General features: G+C 33.2%; 1 long non-coding RNA gene across 1 annotated transcript; it reads left to right on the forward strand.

Annotated features, from left to right (window-relative positions):
- The first annotated feature begins 12,769 nt into the window (after nt 1–12,769).
- LOC149419117 (uncharacterized) lies at nt 12,770–16,353 on the forward strand. Its single transcript, XR_016302861.1, has 3 exons — nt 12,770–12,912; nt 14,180–14,432; nt 14,964–16,353. It is a non-coding gene; the product is annotated as an uncharacterized LOC149419117 (long non-coding RNA).
- Nucleotides 16,354–16,731: the final 378 nt, after the last annotated feature.

Genomic DNA, 16,731 nt, shown 5'->3' on the forward strand with positions numbered 1-16,731 from the left:
CAGAAAGCACACAGTCTTGTCAACCTTTTATCAAATTGTAATTTGTATCAATTTTACTATGTACTCAATAGAAATGAAAATTTATTTGAACTTATTTTGTCCGATAAAGTTAACATAGATATACATTTAGCACCAGCCTTAACCAAATTAGATCATTATCATCCTTCATTTGAAATTAAGGTAAAACAAAATAAAAATCATTTCATGGAAAATAATAAAAATGATTCAAAGTATAACTTCAGGAAAGGAAACTATAATAAATGTCAACAAGATCTATTGTCGGTTAATTGGATAACTCTTTTTAAAAATAAAAATTAGAATAACATGGTTCTCTTGTTTTATGAAAAATTGTGGGAAATAATTGATGTAAATTTTATGAAAAATGTTATTAAATCAAAAAATCAATATCCTGTCTGGTTTAATCAGCAATTAATTGCTCTTCTTAAGAAAAAAAAAAAAACAAGGTTGACTTAAGGTAAAAAAACATAAAAATGCATCAGATTATCGAGAATTCTCTAATTTAAGAAAAATGGCAAAAAATATGCAAAGTGAATGTTACAAATCATACATTAACTCTGTTGAAAGTGGTCTGCATGGTAACATAAAGGTATTCTGGTCATACTCAAAATAATTACGAAAAACCAATTGCATTCCTAAAATAATGCACCTTGATGATATTTCCACAAATGATGGAGAACACATAGCAAACATATTCTCTAAATATTTTTTATCTGTTTACACTAAGTCAAAATCATCTACTGATTCAATGCCAAACATTACTGAGCACAACCAAAGCAACCTAGGTATAATACATATAAGTGCAGATGAAATGTTTTTTGAGTAAAATAGACTCGAATAAAGGTCCTGGACCTGATAAAATTCCTCCATTCTGTGTCAGTTGCTGTGCAGATTCTTTATGTTTACCGCGGTTCATTATCTTTAATGCATCTTCAACTACGGGAACTTTTCCTGACTTGTGGAAAGAACCACATGTGGTACCAGTTTTTAAATCAGGTGACCAATCTTTGATAAAAAACTACAGACCAATTAATATACTGTCATGTTTTGCCAAGGTTTTTGAATCGTTGATATACAAAAATAGTTTTCACATTTTAAGCCTAATCTCTGCACTAGGCAACATGGGTTTGTTCCTCATAGATCTATCAACTCAAATCTTTTGGAATTTTGTAATTATGTGTGTAATTCTTTTAATGAAAGATTACAAGTAGACGCAATTTATACTAATTTCCAAAAAGCTTTTGATAAAGTAAACCATTCCATCTTTCTAAAGAAACTAGAACAAATAGGAATACATGGAGACTTATTGCGCTGGATGAAATCATATTTATATAATATTTATATGACCGGTCGGTGGCCGAGTTGACATCGCGCTTGGGTCCCACTCGGGCGTAGTGTGTTCAATTCCTCGGCTGGCTAAGTCCTCCATCACAACACAAGCAACATTTTCAGCTTACTGTGGTGGTAGTAGGAGATTTTCAAATATTCTAAGGTTGTTCGTAACCCGGGAATGTTTATCTTTCTATTTAAAAAAAAAAGAACACAACTTACACACAAGAAGAACACAATCTAACACAAGAAACAGAACACAAAAACACAATCTTAGTCCCCTGCTTTTTCTTATATTTATAAATGACCTTGGCTCGAAATTAAAATGTGATTATGCTTTTTTCGCCGATAATCTTAAATTTTTTCGTAAAATTAAGTCTGTTACCAATCATCTAGTGCTTCAAAAAGATCCCGATACACTATGTAACTGGTGTACTGTTAATGATATGCACTTAAATGTTACATTTTAAACTTTACTCGAAATAAGGTTATGAAGAATTTTTCCTATTTCATTAATAAGATTATTCTTAAGAAAGTGTCTTCTATAAGAGATCTAAGAATTACTCTTGATTCTAAATTCATATTTGATTTACACATTAATGACATTAAGTCCAGATCACTTAAAATGATGGGATTTATTCACAGAATAACTAAACCTTTCAAAGATCCTCAAGCAATTTTAACCCTTTACTATGCCTTAATTTTTTTAATTTTTTTATTATACTTTTATAGTGACGTATTGCCTATCTCACTAGGTGTTGAACGCCTGTGTTGAGATGTCAATTTACATAGTGGTTGTTAATAAAATAAAATCAGTATTTTTTTATTTTTTTTTTTAAATTATACAATTCAAGAATGAATGTAGACAGTGGAAGCGAAGCAATAATAATTTTTAGTAATTAATTAATAAAGTTTCTGTTTGACCAAAAGTCGTATTATACATATATACACAGTAGGCAAATTTTTTAGTATGTTATGAAATAGTTCATTGTATATTTTTATTGGAGGTAATCAATGATTTTCTATCAATCAACTCTACTTATAGAAGGACAAGTACATGGGGTTATTACGGGTTTGCAGCTGTGCAGTTTGAGGCTTTTTTGCGACGGTATGGGCTTATTTGATATTAGAAATGTAAAAAATTTTGTTTTGTCTGTATTCAAGGTTAGTATGTGAGCATCAAGCCAATTTTTAACAATACGAAGGCCATTTTCTGCCGTTTTACAGACTTCATCCCAAGATTTAGAATAAAACAGCAAAACAGTATCATCGGCAAAAGTTGTGATTTGTCCACAAATTTGTAGATTGCATAGATCATTAATATATATTAAGAATAATAGGGGTCCTAAAATGCTACCTTGTGGGACGCCACAGACCGTTTTTTGAGGACGACTATAGGTATTGTTTATTTTAACGCATTGCGTTCGATCTGTTAGATAACTACAGAATAATTGCAGGACTGAGTCTGATAATCCTATCCTCTTAAGTTTATCTAAAAGTATTTTATGATTCACAGTGTCAAACGCCTTTGCAAGATCTAGGAAAATTTCTAAACATTTATTTCCTTTGTCTACATTACTTATTATGAAGTCTGTAACGTTGGCGATGGCATCGGAGGTTGATAAGTTTTTGCGAAAACCAAACTGGTTTGCTGATAATATTTTACTAGAGTCAAGGTAAGTAGTCAGTTGATCTCTTAGTAGTCCTTCAACAATTTTTGAGAGTGCACTTAGAACACAAATTGGTCTATAATTAGTAATTTCAGTTTTTTTTCCACCTTTAAAAATTGGAGTGATAATACCTTGCTTTAATACATTAGGGAAGCAACCTTGAGAGAAGCTCTTATTAATTAGAAATTTAAGGGGAAAGGCTGTATGAGATTTCAGCGATTTTAATAGTTGGCTTGGAATTTTGTCATGTCCAGGTGGTGTCCTCTCTTTCAGTGAGTCTATTTCTTTGATTATATCCTCGATTAATACCTCTTTTAGAGAGAATTTTTTAAAGTTTCTTTTGGGAGATCATCTGATGATGGCATTATAAAGCTGCAGTTGATGTTTTCTTTTATTTTACCGGCTAGTTTCGATCCAACGTTTGTAAAAAAGGTATTTGCATGATCGGCAATTGTCTTCGGGTCCGAGTCAAAAGTCACACTATGAGTATCAATTGTGAGTTCCTCAATTTGACCTTTAAATTGTTTTGCATAAGTTATCTCATTAAGAATTTGCCAAATCTTTCTGGGGTCATTATTACATTCCATAATTTTTCTTGAGTAGTATTTATTATTTGCATGTTTAATTAGTTTGGTACATATATTTCTATATTTCATGTAGAATATAGTAAGTAAGTAATTATTTGGATCATTTCTGACTTCTTTGTGTATGGTGTCTCTTTTCCTAATACATTTTAATAGTCCAGGTGTAATCCATGGTTTTGTGATTGTATTTTTTTTCTTCGGTAGCTCTATGAGATTGGTGTGTAGATTTATTTGGTTTTGAATAAAATTGGTGAAATAATTCCATGCCGTATCACTATCGGTAATTGTGTACAAATGTTCCCATTTTTTTTCTTTTATGTTGAGTACAATTAGATGTAAACTTGAATATGGAAGCACTATTTGGAATCCACATTATTGAAAGTATGAAAACATTATAGAATCGGTTCGAAAGAAATACTTAGCCTATTTTCTTTCAAATGTGGACTATATGACCATCTTAGATCGTACGACGCACGTCGTGAATACTTTAAGATTAATACACTTAAAATAAGAAGGCAATTGACTGACCTAATATGTTTGCATAAAGTTATCAACAGCCATCTTGATACCTCACTATGTCTTAGCAATATTGAAATAAATGTCCCCAATTCCCATTGTTTACGACACCATAGCATTTTTCATCTGAATATTTTCAAAAATAATATCGCCTATTTTAGCCCTCTGACCCAAATATAGACTGTACAATAAAATTGAATGTGCTGAAATAAATATTTTTGTCGGTAATTTGTATGGATTCAGAAAAAAAATTCTGCCATTGTTAAATAATATGTTGCACTGATTATATTATGTATTACTTGCGTCTCTTACTTTTCTGTAATATTTGAATTTCATATTTATTTTTAATTTTGAATTTTTATTTTTATTTGTTTTATATTTTAATCTTTATTCAGGTATATGAGAATTAATGTGCCTTGTATGTGTATTTGTATGTTTTTACAGACGATCACAAAGATAGATCGATTTCAAAGACAACACGTGTAACATTACAATTAACAAATAACAATTAACAATTAACAATTAACAAATATTGATGTCAATAAACGCCCGGGTTACCGGCAAATTTTAAAAAAAAAAAAAAAAATTACTGACATGTAGGCTTAAGACCTATATACGGATTATGTGCCAAGCCGCGCTAAGCTCAACATGCCAACCAAGCCTAGGTTTAAAACAACCAATATACCGGGTGATTAGGGCTTCCGCCTTTGAAAAACAGTAGACCCAGAGATTTTAGAAATATAGTTTTTTTTATTAAAATAAATCTTATTTAGTATGAATTATTTAACTAAGGCAAAATGTCGTGGTAAATTACCATTGTTAATGTTTTTAATATAAATGACATAGCTAGTGCTAAACTGACTTGGACCAGCTTGACACTTAAAACTACATTTTTCATTCTGAAGGGATTGTTTAAGCATTTTTTCTTGTTCAAATTTGTTCAAAAACTTTCTTGGCAATTCATATTGTAATTAATCTTCACAATTAACTATGCCTTCACCATGTCCACTGACAAGCAGTTTCGCTCGTCTGTCCACAAATTTCCCATTAAAGAAAACACGCGTTCAACAAAAGCATTTCTTAGAGGGATTGAAAAAAAAATTCCAATTATTTTTGGCAGTTCGGTGAAGGTTGAGGAATAACTGAATAACTTTGAATAACTGAACCCATCGTAAACCATAGGCAATGTTGAATCACTAGATTGTACGAACTGATGAAATACTTATTAATTTTCGTGTCTCGTCATAAAGTGATTCGACAGCTTCCACAGTATCTTCGTAACTTACTGCACTTGTTAGATGGAATTTTGAATACAGAATCCTCAAAATCATAATATTTCTGGATGTATTCAAGAGTTCTCCTGTAAACCTCATTGGCTTCTTTTTTAATTGATCCTGATCAGAAGGCCTTAAAAACTCTCATTATTTGTATGGCTTCTGTCAGCATATTCATGTAATGATGAATGAAATATAAATAACATTCCTTTAGTGTGATCCTTATAGATAAACTTCTAGCGTCATTGGATTCACCTTTGCCACACTCTTTTACGAATTCCCGTATTATTTTATGGCATACTGCTTCACCACGACTTTTAAAATACGCTGATAAGCAGGCCACGACAATATCAATCGGTCAACAGCTCTCCCTAAACTCAACCATCTAGTTGGCCCATGTCGTAAAACTTTTCTGTATTCAATTTCAAACTCCTCAAAAAATGTTTGTAATTCTCTCGTGCGTTTTGCACTGTTCGAAAATTCCGCATACACTTTCATGACGTTTCTTCCAGCGTTGTGAAGAACGTGACAATTACAATTTGCTTTAACGACTTTGGTGTCAGAATATTTGTAATTATTTTTTTGGTACACCGAATTGTGAGCACCATAATTCACAGATGCATTGTCTGCAGAGAATGCAGACAACAAAGTTGTGTCTATGTCGTGTTGAAGCATAAAATTTTCAATGTTCTCAAAAATCTTCTGAAATGTTTCGTTGGAATCCTCATAAAAATCCGTTAATTTGTCTTGACCACCTTTTTCTTGGTCAAAGTATCTGATGACTATTGGATACATTTTCTGGGATCCTTTATTTGACGCGTCGATAGCAATCGAAAAGTGAACCCCATTTCCAGATTGAGACCTTTTTAGGTCTTGTATTGTAGACTGTATTGAGTTCGGTGCTAGGACATTCAAAACAATGGTTTCAGCTTTAGTTCTGCCACAGTGAACTTTATGTGATAGTGGTGAATCTGAATAAAGTGATGCATTCAATTCAATTCCGCAATCGGTGCTCAAATAACTGTGGTGGTCTCTATATATAGCATGATAAATCGAAGCAATTTCGATTCTCGCAATGCTTAGCTCTTAAGAATATTTTTTCTTTGGTAGAAATGCGGTCATCAAAGAATTTGATTCAAGTTTTCTCACCTTTTTCTTATGCGTTTCACTGTTGAGATGAGTTAATAAAGCCTTTTCACCATCCCATTTCACTGTTAATTTCAAGTTACAAAATACACATATCGCGTTTTTTTCATTGACTTTACTCACCCATTTTCTAGCCACGATTGTTGAAAATTAGATTCGTACTTTTTTCTTCGATTTTGATTCTCCGTCTTCTATTATGCTAATTATACATCAACACACTACAAAAGTAGGGACTTTAAATAGGAAAAACGTTCGAAAATAATCTATGATTGAAATTTAAAATTTTTTTATCTTTGTGCTGACTGAGCTGATCTATTGTCTACATTATAATGTTTGTCGTGCAGATGCATTGTTTGAACATATCAATTTGACTAGGTACATAAAGTAAGTGCTTATGTTGGATAACCTACCAATTACCTCTGACGGACGGGTGGGACCAACATTTTTTCATATAAACTGCTATAATATCGTCCGATTTCAAAAAAATGAATATGTGTACGTGATTGACAGCAAAAGTTGAATTGACATCGAGTTTCAGCTCGAGTTTGATTTTATTAATTACCCAATGTAAAAGAGAGATTCAAATCAATGTATTTTAAAACAATACACATTTTGGATTGTTCCCGCATCTTTTACTTTCTTTGGATTTAGTCGATCAACTTTTTGAACGACAAAATATGTGTGAAAAAACTTGTTCATCTTTGTTGAAACGGGGTTTACACTTGTCAATATGCTTTCGAGCGTAGGGTATTATAGCGGTTTCAGAAGTTACAATTTTAGTTCAACAAATTTTATTGAACGATAAGATTTCTAAGTAATAACTTAGAAATCTAGAGAACATTTCTAAGTAATAACTTAGAAATCTAGAGAACATACCCACCCAGTCTAGTGTTGACGTTTCTCTATGTCCACATTAAACAAATACAAAATCAACAAACAAAAAGATAGTGTACCAAGTTTAAAGTTTTAATTTATAATAAATTGAGGATCGCGCATCACACCTGTGTATTCTTATCTCACGGAGTTGCGTTTTTTACTGTTTTTACCCCAAGTACAAAACTGTCACCAAGTGTCAATCTTTTCGGAAAAAAAAACTCTGCCGTTATAAAGTAAACAAGTGTCAACTAAAGTGATTACCATCTTATATTGAAAGCTATCATCTAAAAATCATTTTTTACGTAGATCTCGCTTATAACAACATCCAAAATGAATACTCAGTGCATCATATGTCAACGAAATATTGACACCCCATCAGACTTTGTATGCTGTTGTCTCTTTGAAAGCAATTATCATCTCGGCTGTGCGGAAATTGTGGAATCCTCCCGTCGAAGTGCAAGAAATACACAATGGAAGTGTAAAAAATGCATTCAACATCCAAAAAATAAACTGAAGCAGATGACAAAAAATGATTTTTTATTATTAAATGATGAAGAGCCATCTATCGTCAAACAAGGTAAACAGATGAGTGAATCACCAAAAACTGCACCCGTCCAGCCAAAAGGGACAGATAGTTTATCAATTACAACCACAGATGGCAATGGGCTTCTTACTTCAGGATTATTTATTAATGAACTATCAAATTTTAAAACTGATATAATGGAATTTGTTGAAAAAAAACTACACTCATTGCCCAAAAATATGAATCGATCATCTTACAAAATCAAGAAATTATTAAATCAATACAATTTATATCGGAACAACAGGATGATTTAAAAAAGCGCATAATTGACATTGAACAATCACAGAAAACAGTCAATACTGATATGATGGAATTAAATAAGCGTAATTCTATCCTACAAAATACCATATCCCAACAAGAAGACAAAATTGACCGACTGGAGTACCTAAACCAAATATGCAATATCGATATAAGAGGTATTCCAGAATCAAACACTGAAAATCATATTGAAACACTAAAAAAAATATCCAAAATTATTAACTATGGAGATACCGCACTAACCTTACAATCTGAAATTACGAAAATACATAGGCTAGGACCGAAACTGTCCGAGAAGAATCCCAGATCATTAATAGTGTCTTTCAATAATATTAAATCACGTGATGATTTTCTTAACAAAATTAAAGCATATAAAAAATCCACTGCGACCACCACAAATAAACTAAACACAGCGGACCTAGGACTGTCACAAGAAGCCAAACGTATTTATGTGTCCGAACACCTGACACAAAAAGGAAAATATCTACTTTCGCAAACAAAAAAAATTCAAAAGAAAATGATTATAAACACTCCTGGACGGCTTCGGGGCGTATTCTGCTGAGAAAAACGGACACCTCCAAAATCATCACAATAAAAAATGTCCTTGATCTCGATCGACAAAAACGTCAATCACTGTGACGGTTGATAAAAGGTATTTCATTCTTTACTGTGCTACATAATAATAATAATCATTCGGCTGATATCTTTTTTTTCGCAAGTTTTTATATGTGCCGGATCTCTAGTAACAAAGTATATACAAAAAATAATGCATCTTTACTGTCTTTAGTATTTTTATCTTGTAACAGAACGATTATTGTAATAATTGCTAATCTTGCTACTTACTATTCTTACTATATTTTATCTCCTTTGTTTGAAACTCGAGTTTTTTCAGTACCCCTTAAGGAAAAATTTGTTCATTCCGTAAATATTATTTTCCTTGCAAGTTTCTCTTTGTCTCGTATCACTCTTAACAATTTAAATACTCTAAATAATGTATTCTTACCTTCTTCAGTAGATTTCTCTTGTATGAACATAATTTTTGTAATCACTGCTAATATTGTTGTTAAACATTTTCACCATATTTTACTTCTTATCATCCAAACACATTATTTTTTAACATTATTCAAGAAAAAAATAGATCATTCTGTAAATATTTTTTTCCTAACATGTTTTTGTATGATCCATACAACTATTTTCCATTTATTAACCATTCAAATTAACATATTCGTACTTTCTTGTAACAGCATAACTACTGCAAAAATTGCTAATCTATCTTGTAATTACTCTTACCATAGTTTATTAATTTTGATAAAAACTAAAGACTCTTTAATATTCTATAAGAAAACAGTAGATCATTCCATACGTATTGTCCTACTCACATGTTTTTATATGATTTACACCATCATCAATAATGTATTTACCCAAAATAATGTGTTCATACCTTCCTTAACAGATTCCTCTAGTTTTGACATAACTACTGTCACAAATTCTAATGTTTTACCCTATCTTTCGACATTCTCACCATATAAACAAATAATACCACTTTTATTAACACGAATATTTCTCACCAGTATTAATATTTGCGGTTGTTTCTTGACAACACTTAATACATTTACCTCAATACTATTTAAATCTTGGAAAGAAAGTTACTGGAAATGCTCTAACTCTGTTTTAATTACATCTTTGTTAACTAACCTTGTTCTTATCTATTCATCACACTTACCCATACTCTTCATACATGCTCGTGATACAATTAGCTGGTACTAGTCAAACGAAATTATTGATATTAATCTACAAAAAGAAAACCACGGTAACGTGATTTCTCCTGAAACCAATGATGCCTCAAAGTGCATAAATATTCTAAAACCCTATAAACGATTAAAAATATTCTCAACAAACATTCGAAGCATTGATAAGAACTATAATGACCTTGTAACTTGTAACACTTGCCGATTTGAATAATATTTTTGACATAATAATTTTAACTGAATGTTGGATCAAATCAAATTACACTCACAAAAACATTACAGGATTTACAGTTTTCAATACACAAAATAATAAGACACAGTCAGATGGAGTAATTGTCTATGTAAAATCTGAGCTGGACCCGATTATCTCTGAATTAATCATTGATAATGCCAACTGCCTTAAAATAAAAACCATCCAAACCACAATTCTTGCACTATACAGGTCACCTAAACACCAAAATATTTCATCCTTCCTTAAATCGTTAGACTTGGCCTTATTTAACTGTACACCAAATGAAGAGCTAATGGTGATCGGTGACATTAACATAGATTTACTTAAACCAAAAGCATCACAAACTCTCGACTATAAAAATCTCATGACTCAACACGGGCTTATTTCTTATATTAATGCTCCTACTAGAGTAACTGATACTAGTAACTCATGTATTGATCACATATTTCTACGAACAAAAAAAAATGCAAAGGGAATTATATATCAATCAACCATAACGGACCATTTCTCAATAGCAATTGGTCTTATGCATAATAAACCCACTACCGGAACGTCAGGTAGTAATATAAAAAAGAAACAAATTAATCTCGAGAAACTAACTTCTAAAATTATTTTAGAAAATTGGCTCTCCACTCTAAACTCCACAGACGTAGACATTGCTTTTAATACCTTCTCTGAAACTCTCTTGCAACATATTGAGGATGTCACTGAAGAATCCCATGTGAATAATTCAAAAAATAAAAGACTGAAACCATGGATAACAGATGGCCTAATTTTTTGTATTAAAAAACGGGACAAGCTTCACAAAAACTTACTCAATAATCCAGACATTCAAGCCCAAATATTTTATAAAAAGTACAGAAATATATGTAATAATATCATTAAAACCACAAAAGAAAACTACTACAAAGAAAAACTGTCCAGAGTCGGTAATAATAACAAACAAATTTGGAATATCGTCAAAGAAATATCTAACACTGATCACCCAGTACAACCAATCAATAAATTAAACATCAACGGCCAAGACACCTCCCTAAATGACCATCCAGACACTGTGACCAATCACATAGATGAATACTTTTGCAATATCGGTAAAAATCTAGCATCAAAGATTTTAAATAAGACATCAACCGATGAAAATGCCCTTGCCGACATTATCAATCAATGTGCCAGTGAAACAGATAATATACTCACCTTAAACCCGACCAACTACGATGAAATTTCTCAAACCATTAGACAGTTAAAGCCCTCTCATTCGTGCAATCATGACAAAATTTCCTCAACTATACTAAAAACAGTTGAACCCTTTATAATCCATCCATTAGTACATATCATAAACCTCAGTCTCACTAAAGGTGAATTCCCAAACAAACTCAAACTTGCCCTAGTTCAACCAATTTTTAAGTCCGGAAATCCTACTGACATAACAAACTACAGACCAATTTCTATATTATCATCACTATCAAAAATTATTGAAAAAATAGTAAAAAAAAGACTTATCGACCATCTTACAAAATATAACATACTCTCGTCAAACCAGTATGGCTTTAGAGAAGGACTCAATACAGATTCAGCTATTTTAGAACTAACATCACATATAACACAAGTGTTCAGACTTTAGCCAAGAATCAAACCAAACGAAAATGCCACCTGTATCTGTATTGAGTAATTGAAATATCCGACAGATGTCTCCCCTAAGGGCAATAATTCTGATTATATATACCAATACATTCAAATGAATTAGGTTATAAATAGGCTTGCAAGCCCATTTTCTTCCTCTTCTCTCTCTAAATAACGGATCAATAACAACCATGAAATAATTAAGGAATTCGAGGGTCGTTGTTTTTTGTTACCAGTGATGTGTGTTTTAAAGAATAAAACTTATCAATTATATTTCTTGGTATCATTAATTTAACGAGGCCATTACTGTAACATATGGTCCAATCGAGCCGCATCGTGCACCAGAAAGCCGAAATATGAACCAGCAAAAAACCAAGAAGATGCAGATCATCATCAGATAAGTATCCCAACGCCATCCTATCAAAACTGTGACCGAATCCCGAATCCTTCCTAATTCAAATTATCCCAAATGAAATATTTAAATATGCAACAAAGATTAAAAAAAATTATTGTTGTTTCTGATTTTTCAGTTGCATAAAATTTTAATAGCTACCTACATTGCAAATTGATACGATTATTGTTAAATGAGCATCTCAATTGTAAGAGTTTTGTCATTGGATTTATTTAATTAAAAATAATTCACGCGAATATTCAAAATTACCGGGTAAAATCTCGCTACAAAATAATTTCAGCGAATTTCTGATTTAAAAAGTTGTCAGTGGTGAGTGGTTCAGTGGTTGTTCTGATTTAAAAGGTTGTCAGCCCTGGCACTAACAAGCATTTTTGCTAACACCGCCGTGTTTTCATTCGTAAACTGTCAGTTGTTTGAGGTTAAAAGTTAAATTGTTTATTATTTACCATTAAAGATGGAAAAGTTAAAGCCGTTAATCAACAAGCGTGGAATTTTGTAAGCGAAATTGACAAGGTTTAATGATATTTTAAAGACACTCGATAAAACGGAACTAGAATTACGTTATCAAAAGGTCGAAAAATTGTTAGATGACTTTGAAAAAATTCAATCTCAAATCGAAGAACTTTCGGATGACGAGGCAGAACACGTAAGTCAACGTGAATCCTTTGAAAATCAATATTTCTCTGTACTTGCATTAGCAAAAGGTTTATTGAATTCAGTAAATCATGAAAAATGTGAAATTAAATTACCAACTTTGAAACTTATTGAATTTCATGGTGAAATTACTGAGTATGCTAAATTCGCTGAGACCTTTAAAGCATTGGTTCATCAAAATAATATGTTAAACAATTCTCAAAAATTCTTTTATTTACAATCGTGCCTTAAAAAAGACGCAGCTAAATTGATTGCCTCCTTGACCATATCGCACGACAATTACGAATCTGCGTGGCAGATACTGCAGGAACGTTACGCGAATAAAAAAATAATAGTTCATAGGCATGTTGCATCTTTATTTCAGTTAAAAGATATGAAACAAGAATGTCCAGTCGCGTTAAGGCATATTATTGATCAGGCTAATATAAATTTAGAAGCGTTAAAAAATCTAGGATTACATGTTGATTCCTGGGACGCGATTATGATATATTTAATATCTAATAAATTGGATGGATCAACTCGTAGATTTTGGGAAGAGCAGCCAATAGATGGTGCACTCCCAACGTTGAAAGAATTTATTACATGTCTAACCAAACGTGTTGAGGTACTGGAGTTCACAAATTTGCAAGAAAAAAGGCCTACCTACAAGAATGTTACAACACGTGATGATCGCAAGAAAGATTTGTCTGTCTCATTGATAGCAACCAAACACGGATGCATCCTATGTAAAGAAAATCATCCAGTGTATTATTGTAAAAAATTTCTCAAATTAAATATCCAGGGAAGATTAGAATTTTTAAGAAAGGCCCGAGCCTGTTTCAAATGTTTGAGGGTAGGACATTTTACACAAGATTGCAAAAATAAATTCAAATGTAAAATCTTCACAAGTGATCAACATAATACTTTGATACATGTTAATGAATTAAATAGTGAAAACACAAATGAAGAGGCACACAGCTCGACATCAGTGGCAAATCATACGGTGTTAAATAAAAATGAAAAGATAATTTTATTATCTACAGCGATCGTGAATATCGTAGGTAGCGACAACCGTTTACACAAAGCGAGGGTATTATTGGATTCAGGCGCCCAATCGAATTTCATAAGAGAGAGTTTTGCAAAAAAATTAAAATTAAAAACAGAAAAAATAAATATGCCGGTGTCTGGAATACAAAATCGCATCACACATATCAATCAAAGAGTTACAATTGACATGTTAGCAGTGAATAGTGATTATAATAAGAAAATTTCTTGTTTAGTATTGCAGGCTATAACAACCGACCTACCCCAAATGACCTTCAGGAAACAAGAGTTGAAGATCCCATCTGGCTTGCAACTAGCGGATAAGGATTTCAATGTCACGTCTCCAATTGACATCCTGTTGGGTGCGGAAGTTTTTTGGGAAATAATGAATAATGATCGAATACGCTTAACGGAGGGCGGGCCAACTATTCAAAGGACTGAACTCGGTTGGATTGTTTCCGGAGCGATCGACATCATCACTAAAACAAGGCCAGTATCAATTAATTGTAATCTAGCCATTAATAAAATAGGTAACCAGATGGAAAGATTCTGGAAACTAGAAGAGGTGGATGCCATGAAACCTCAGAATTTTGAAGAAAAGGCTTGCGAAGTCAACTTTACAGAGTGTCATAGTAGAGACACGGAGTGCAGATTTACGGTAGCCTTACCAACCCGCCCTTGTATAGACCAACTAGGAAGTTCTTTGTCAATGGCTGAAAAAAGGTTTCATACATTGGAAAGAAAATTTTCCACCAATAAAGAATTGAAATGTCAATATAGCATGTTTATGAGAGAATATTTACAATTGGGTCATATGGAAGAGTGCCGAAAATCCGAATGCGATGCGAGATCATATTTTTTACCACATCATGCGGTGATGAAGGAGTCAAGCACCACTACTAAAGTTCGCGTGGTGTTCGATGGATCGGCAAAAACATCTTCTGGTATTTCCCTTAATGATGCTCTGATGGTCGGACCTAACATACAAAAGGATTTAAATATGCAAATTTTACATTTCAGAAAACATCCTGTAGTCATAACTGCGGACATAGAGAAAATGTACCGTCAGATAAACGTGCAGGAAAGCGACCGCAATCTACAGAAAATTGTTTGGCGCTTTTCACAGGATGAGGATTTGAAGCATTACAAGCTAAGGACAGTGACTTATGGATTAGGACCGTCATCTTTCCTGGCGACAAGATGCCTGAAGCAAATAGGTATTGAAAATAGACTTTCATTTCCTATAGCAAGCAATGTCATTGAAAATGACTTTTACATGGACGACCTATTAACGGGAGGAAATGACGTTGAATCGTGCCACCTTCTAAAACAACAGGTAATCAGTTTACTAAAATCTGCAGGGATGAATCTAAGAAAATGGAGATCGAACGTGGCAGAATTATCTTCCGAACCAGGTCAAGATATGCAAGGATTGATATCTAAAGAACCCCAAGAAGAAAAAATACTAGGATTAATCTGGAACAGTGAGTTTGATTACTTTTCATATGTAGTGAAAAAACCAGTATGTACCGTACAAAGCAAACGGCGGATATTGTCAAGTATCGCCTCAACGTTCGATCCTTTAGGACTGCTAGGACCAGTAACGGTTGTAGCAAAACTAATTATGCAGAGATTATGGATATCTAAGACTTCCTGGGACGAAGAAATACCCGAGGGAATATTAAAAGATTGGGAAAATTACATGAAAAATTTATCTCAAATAAACCTGTTGAAAATAAAGAGAAGAATCTTGTGGGGTCAAAACAGCCAACAAATCCATGGTTTTTGCGACGCATCAGAAAAGGCCTACGGAGCCTGTGCGTATCTAGTATCCAGGGACGCCGAGGGTAAGATGCACTCTCAGTTAATATCTTCCAGGTCCAGGATAGCGCCATTAAAAAACATATCCCTGCCAAAATTGGAACTTTGTGGTGCGGTGCTGTTAACGAAATTATTAAAAAACATCAAAGAAGCGCTCAACATGGTTGAGGTGGATACATACTACTGGTGTGACTCTACCATCGCACTATGCTGGATAAGAGGACAGCCAGCTAGATGGAATACCTTTGTGGCCAACAGGGTTGCCGAGATACAAGAGGCCGGCGATCCCGCCCATTGGCGACATGTTTCATCGCAGGAAAACGCCGCTGATATTTTATCAAGAGGAGTTACAGCAAACAAACTATTACAAGCAGATATTTGGTGGAAGGGTCCGGATTGGCTAATAAGAGAGGCCGATCACTGGCCGAAGCCAGAAAATTCCTGTATAAATCCTCCAGAGATAAAAACCAAGGCGGTATGCGTGTCTACTAATGTCACGGAGTGGGACATCTTTTCAAAATTTTCCTCTCTCAACAAGCTAAAGAGAGTAACTGCATATATATTGCGTTTCTTTAATAATTGTAACACAAAAAACTGTAAATCAACCGGGAGGTTAAGCGTGCCGGAGCTGGACAATACATTGCATCGTCTAATAGCAATAATTCAACGCTACCATTTTAAGGATGAGTTCAGGGCTTTGAGTAATAAATGTTCACTGGATAAACGTAGCGTTATTTTGTCGCTTAATCCATTTATAAATAATGGATTAATTTGTGTCGGGGGCAGGCTAACAAAGGCGAAACATTTATCATACCAGCAACGACACCCAATAATTTTACCAAAAAATAATAAGTTAACAGAATTAATTATTCGACATCTTCATTATGTACATTTACATGCAGGGACACAAACTTTGTTATCTCTAGTGAGATTACAGTTCTGGCCGATTGCCGGAAAAACCACTGTT

This window comes from Hesperophylax consimilis, chromosome 12 (genome assembly GCF_061612785.1).
Source record: "Hesperophylax consimilis isolate HC1 chromosome 12, BYU_Hcon_1.0, whole genome shotgun sequence".
Lineage (NCBI taxonomy): Eukaryota > Metazoa > Arthropoda > Insecta > Trichoptera > Limnephilidae > Hesperophylax > Hesperophylax consimilis.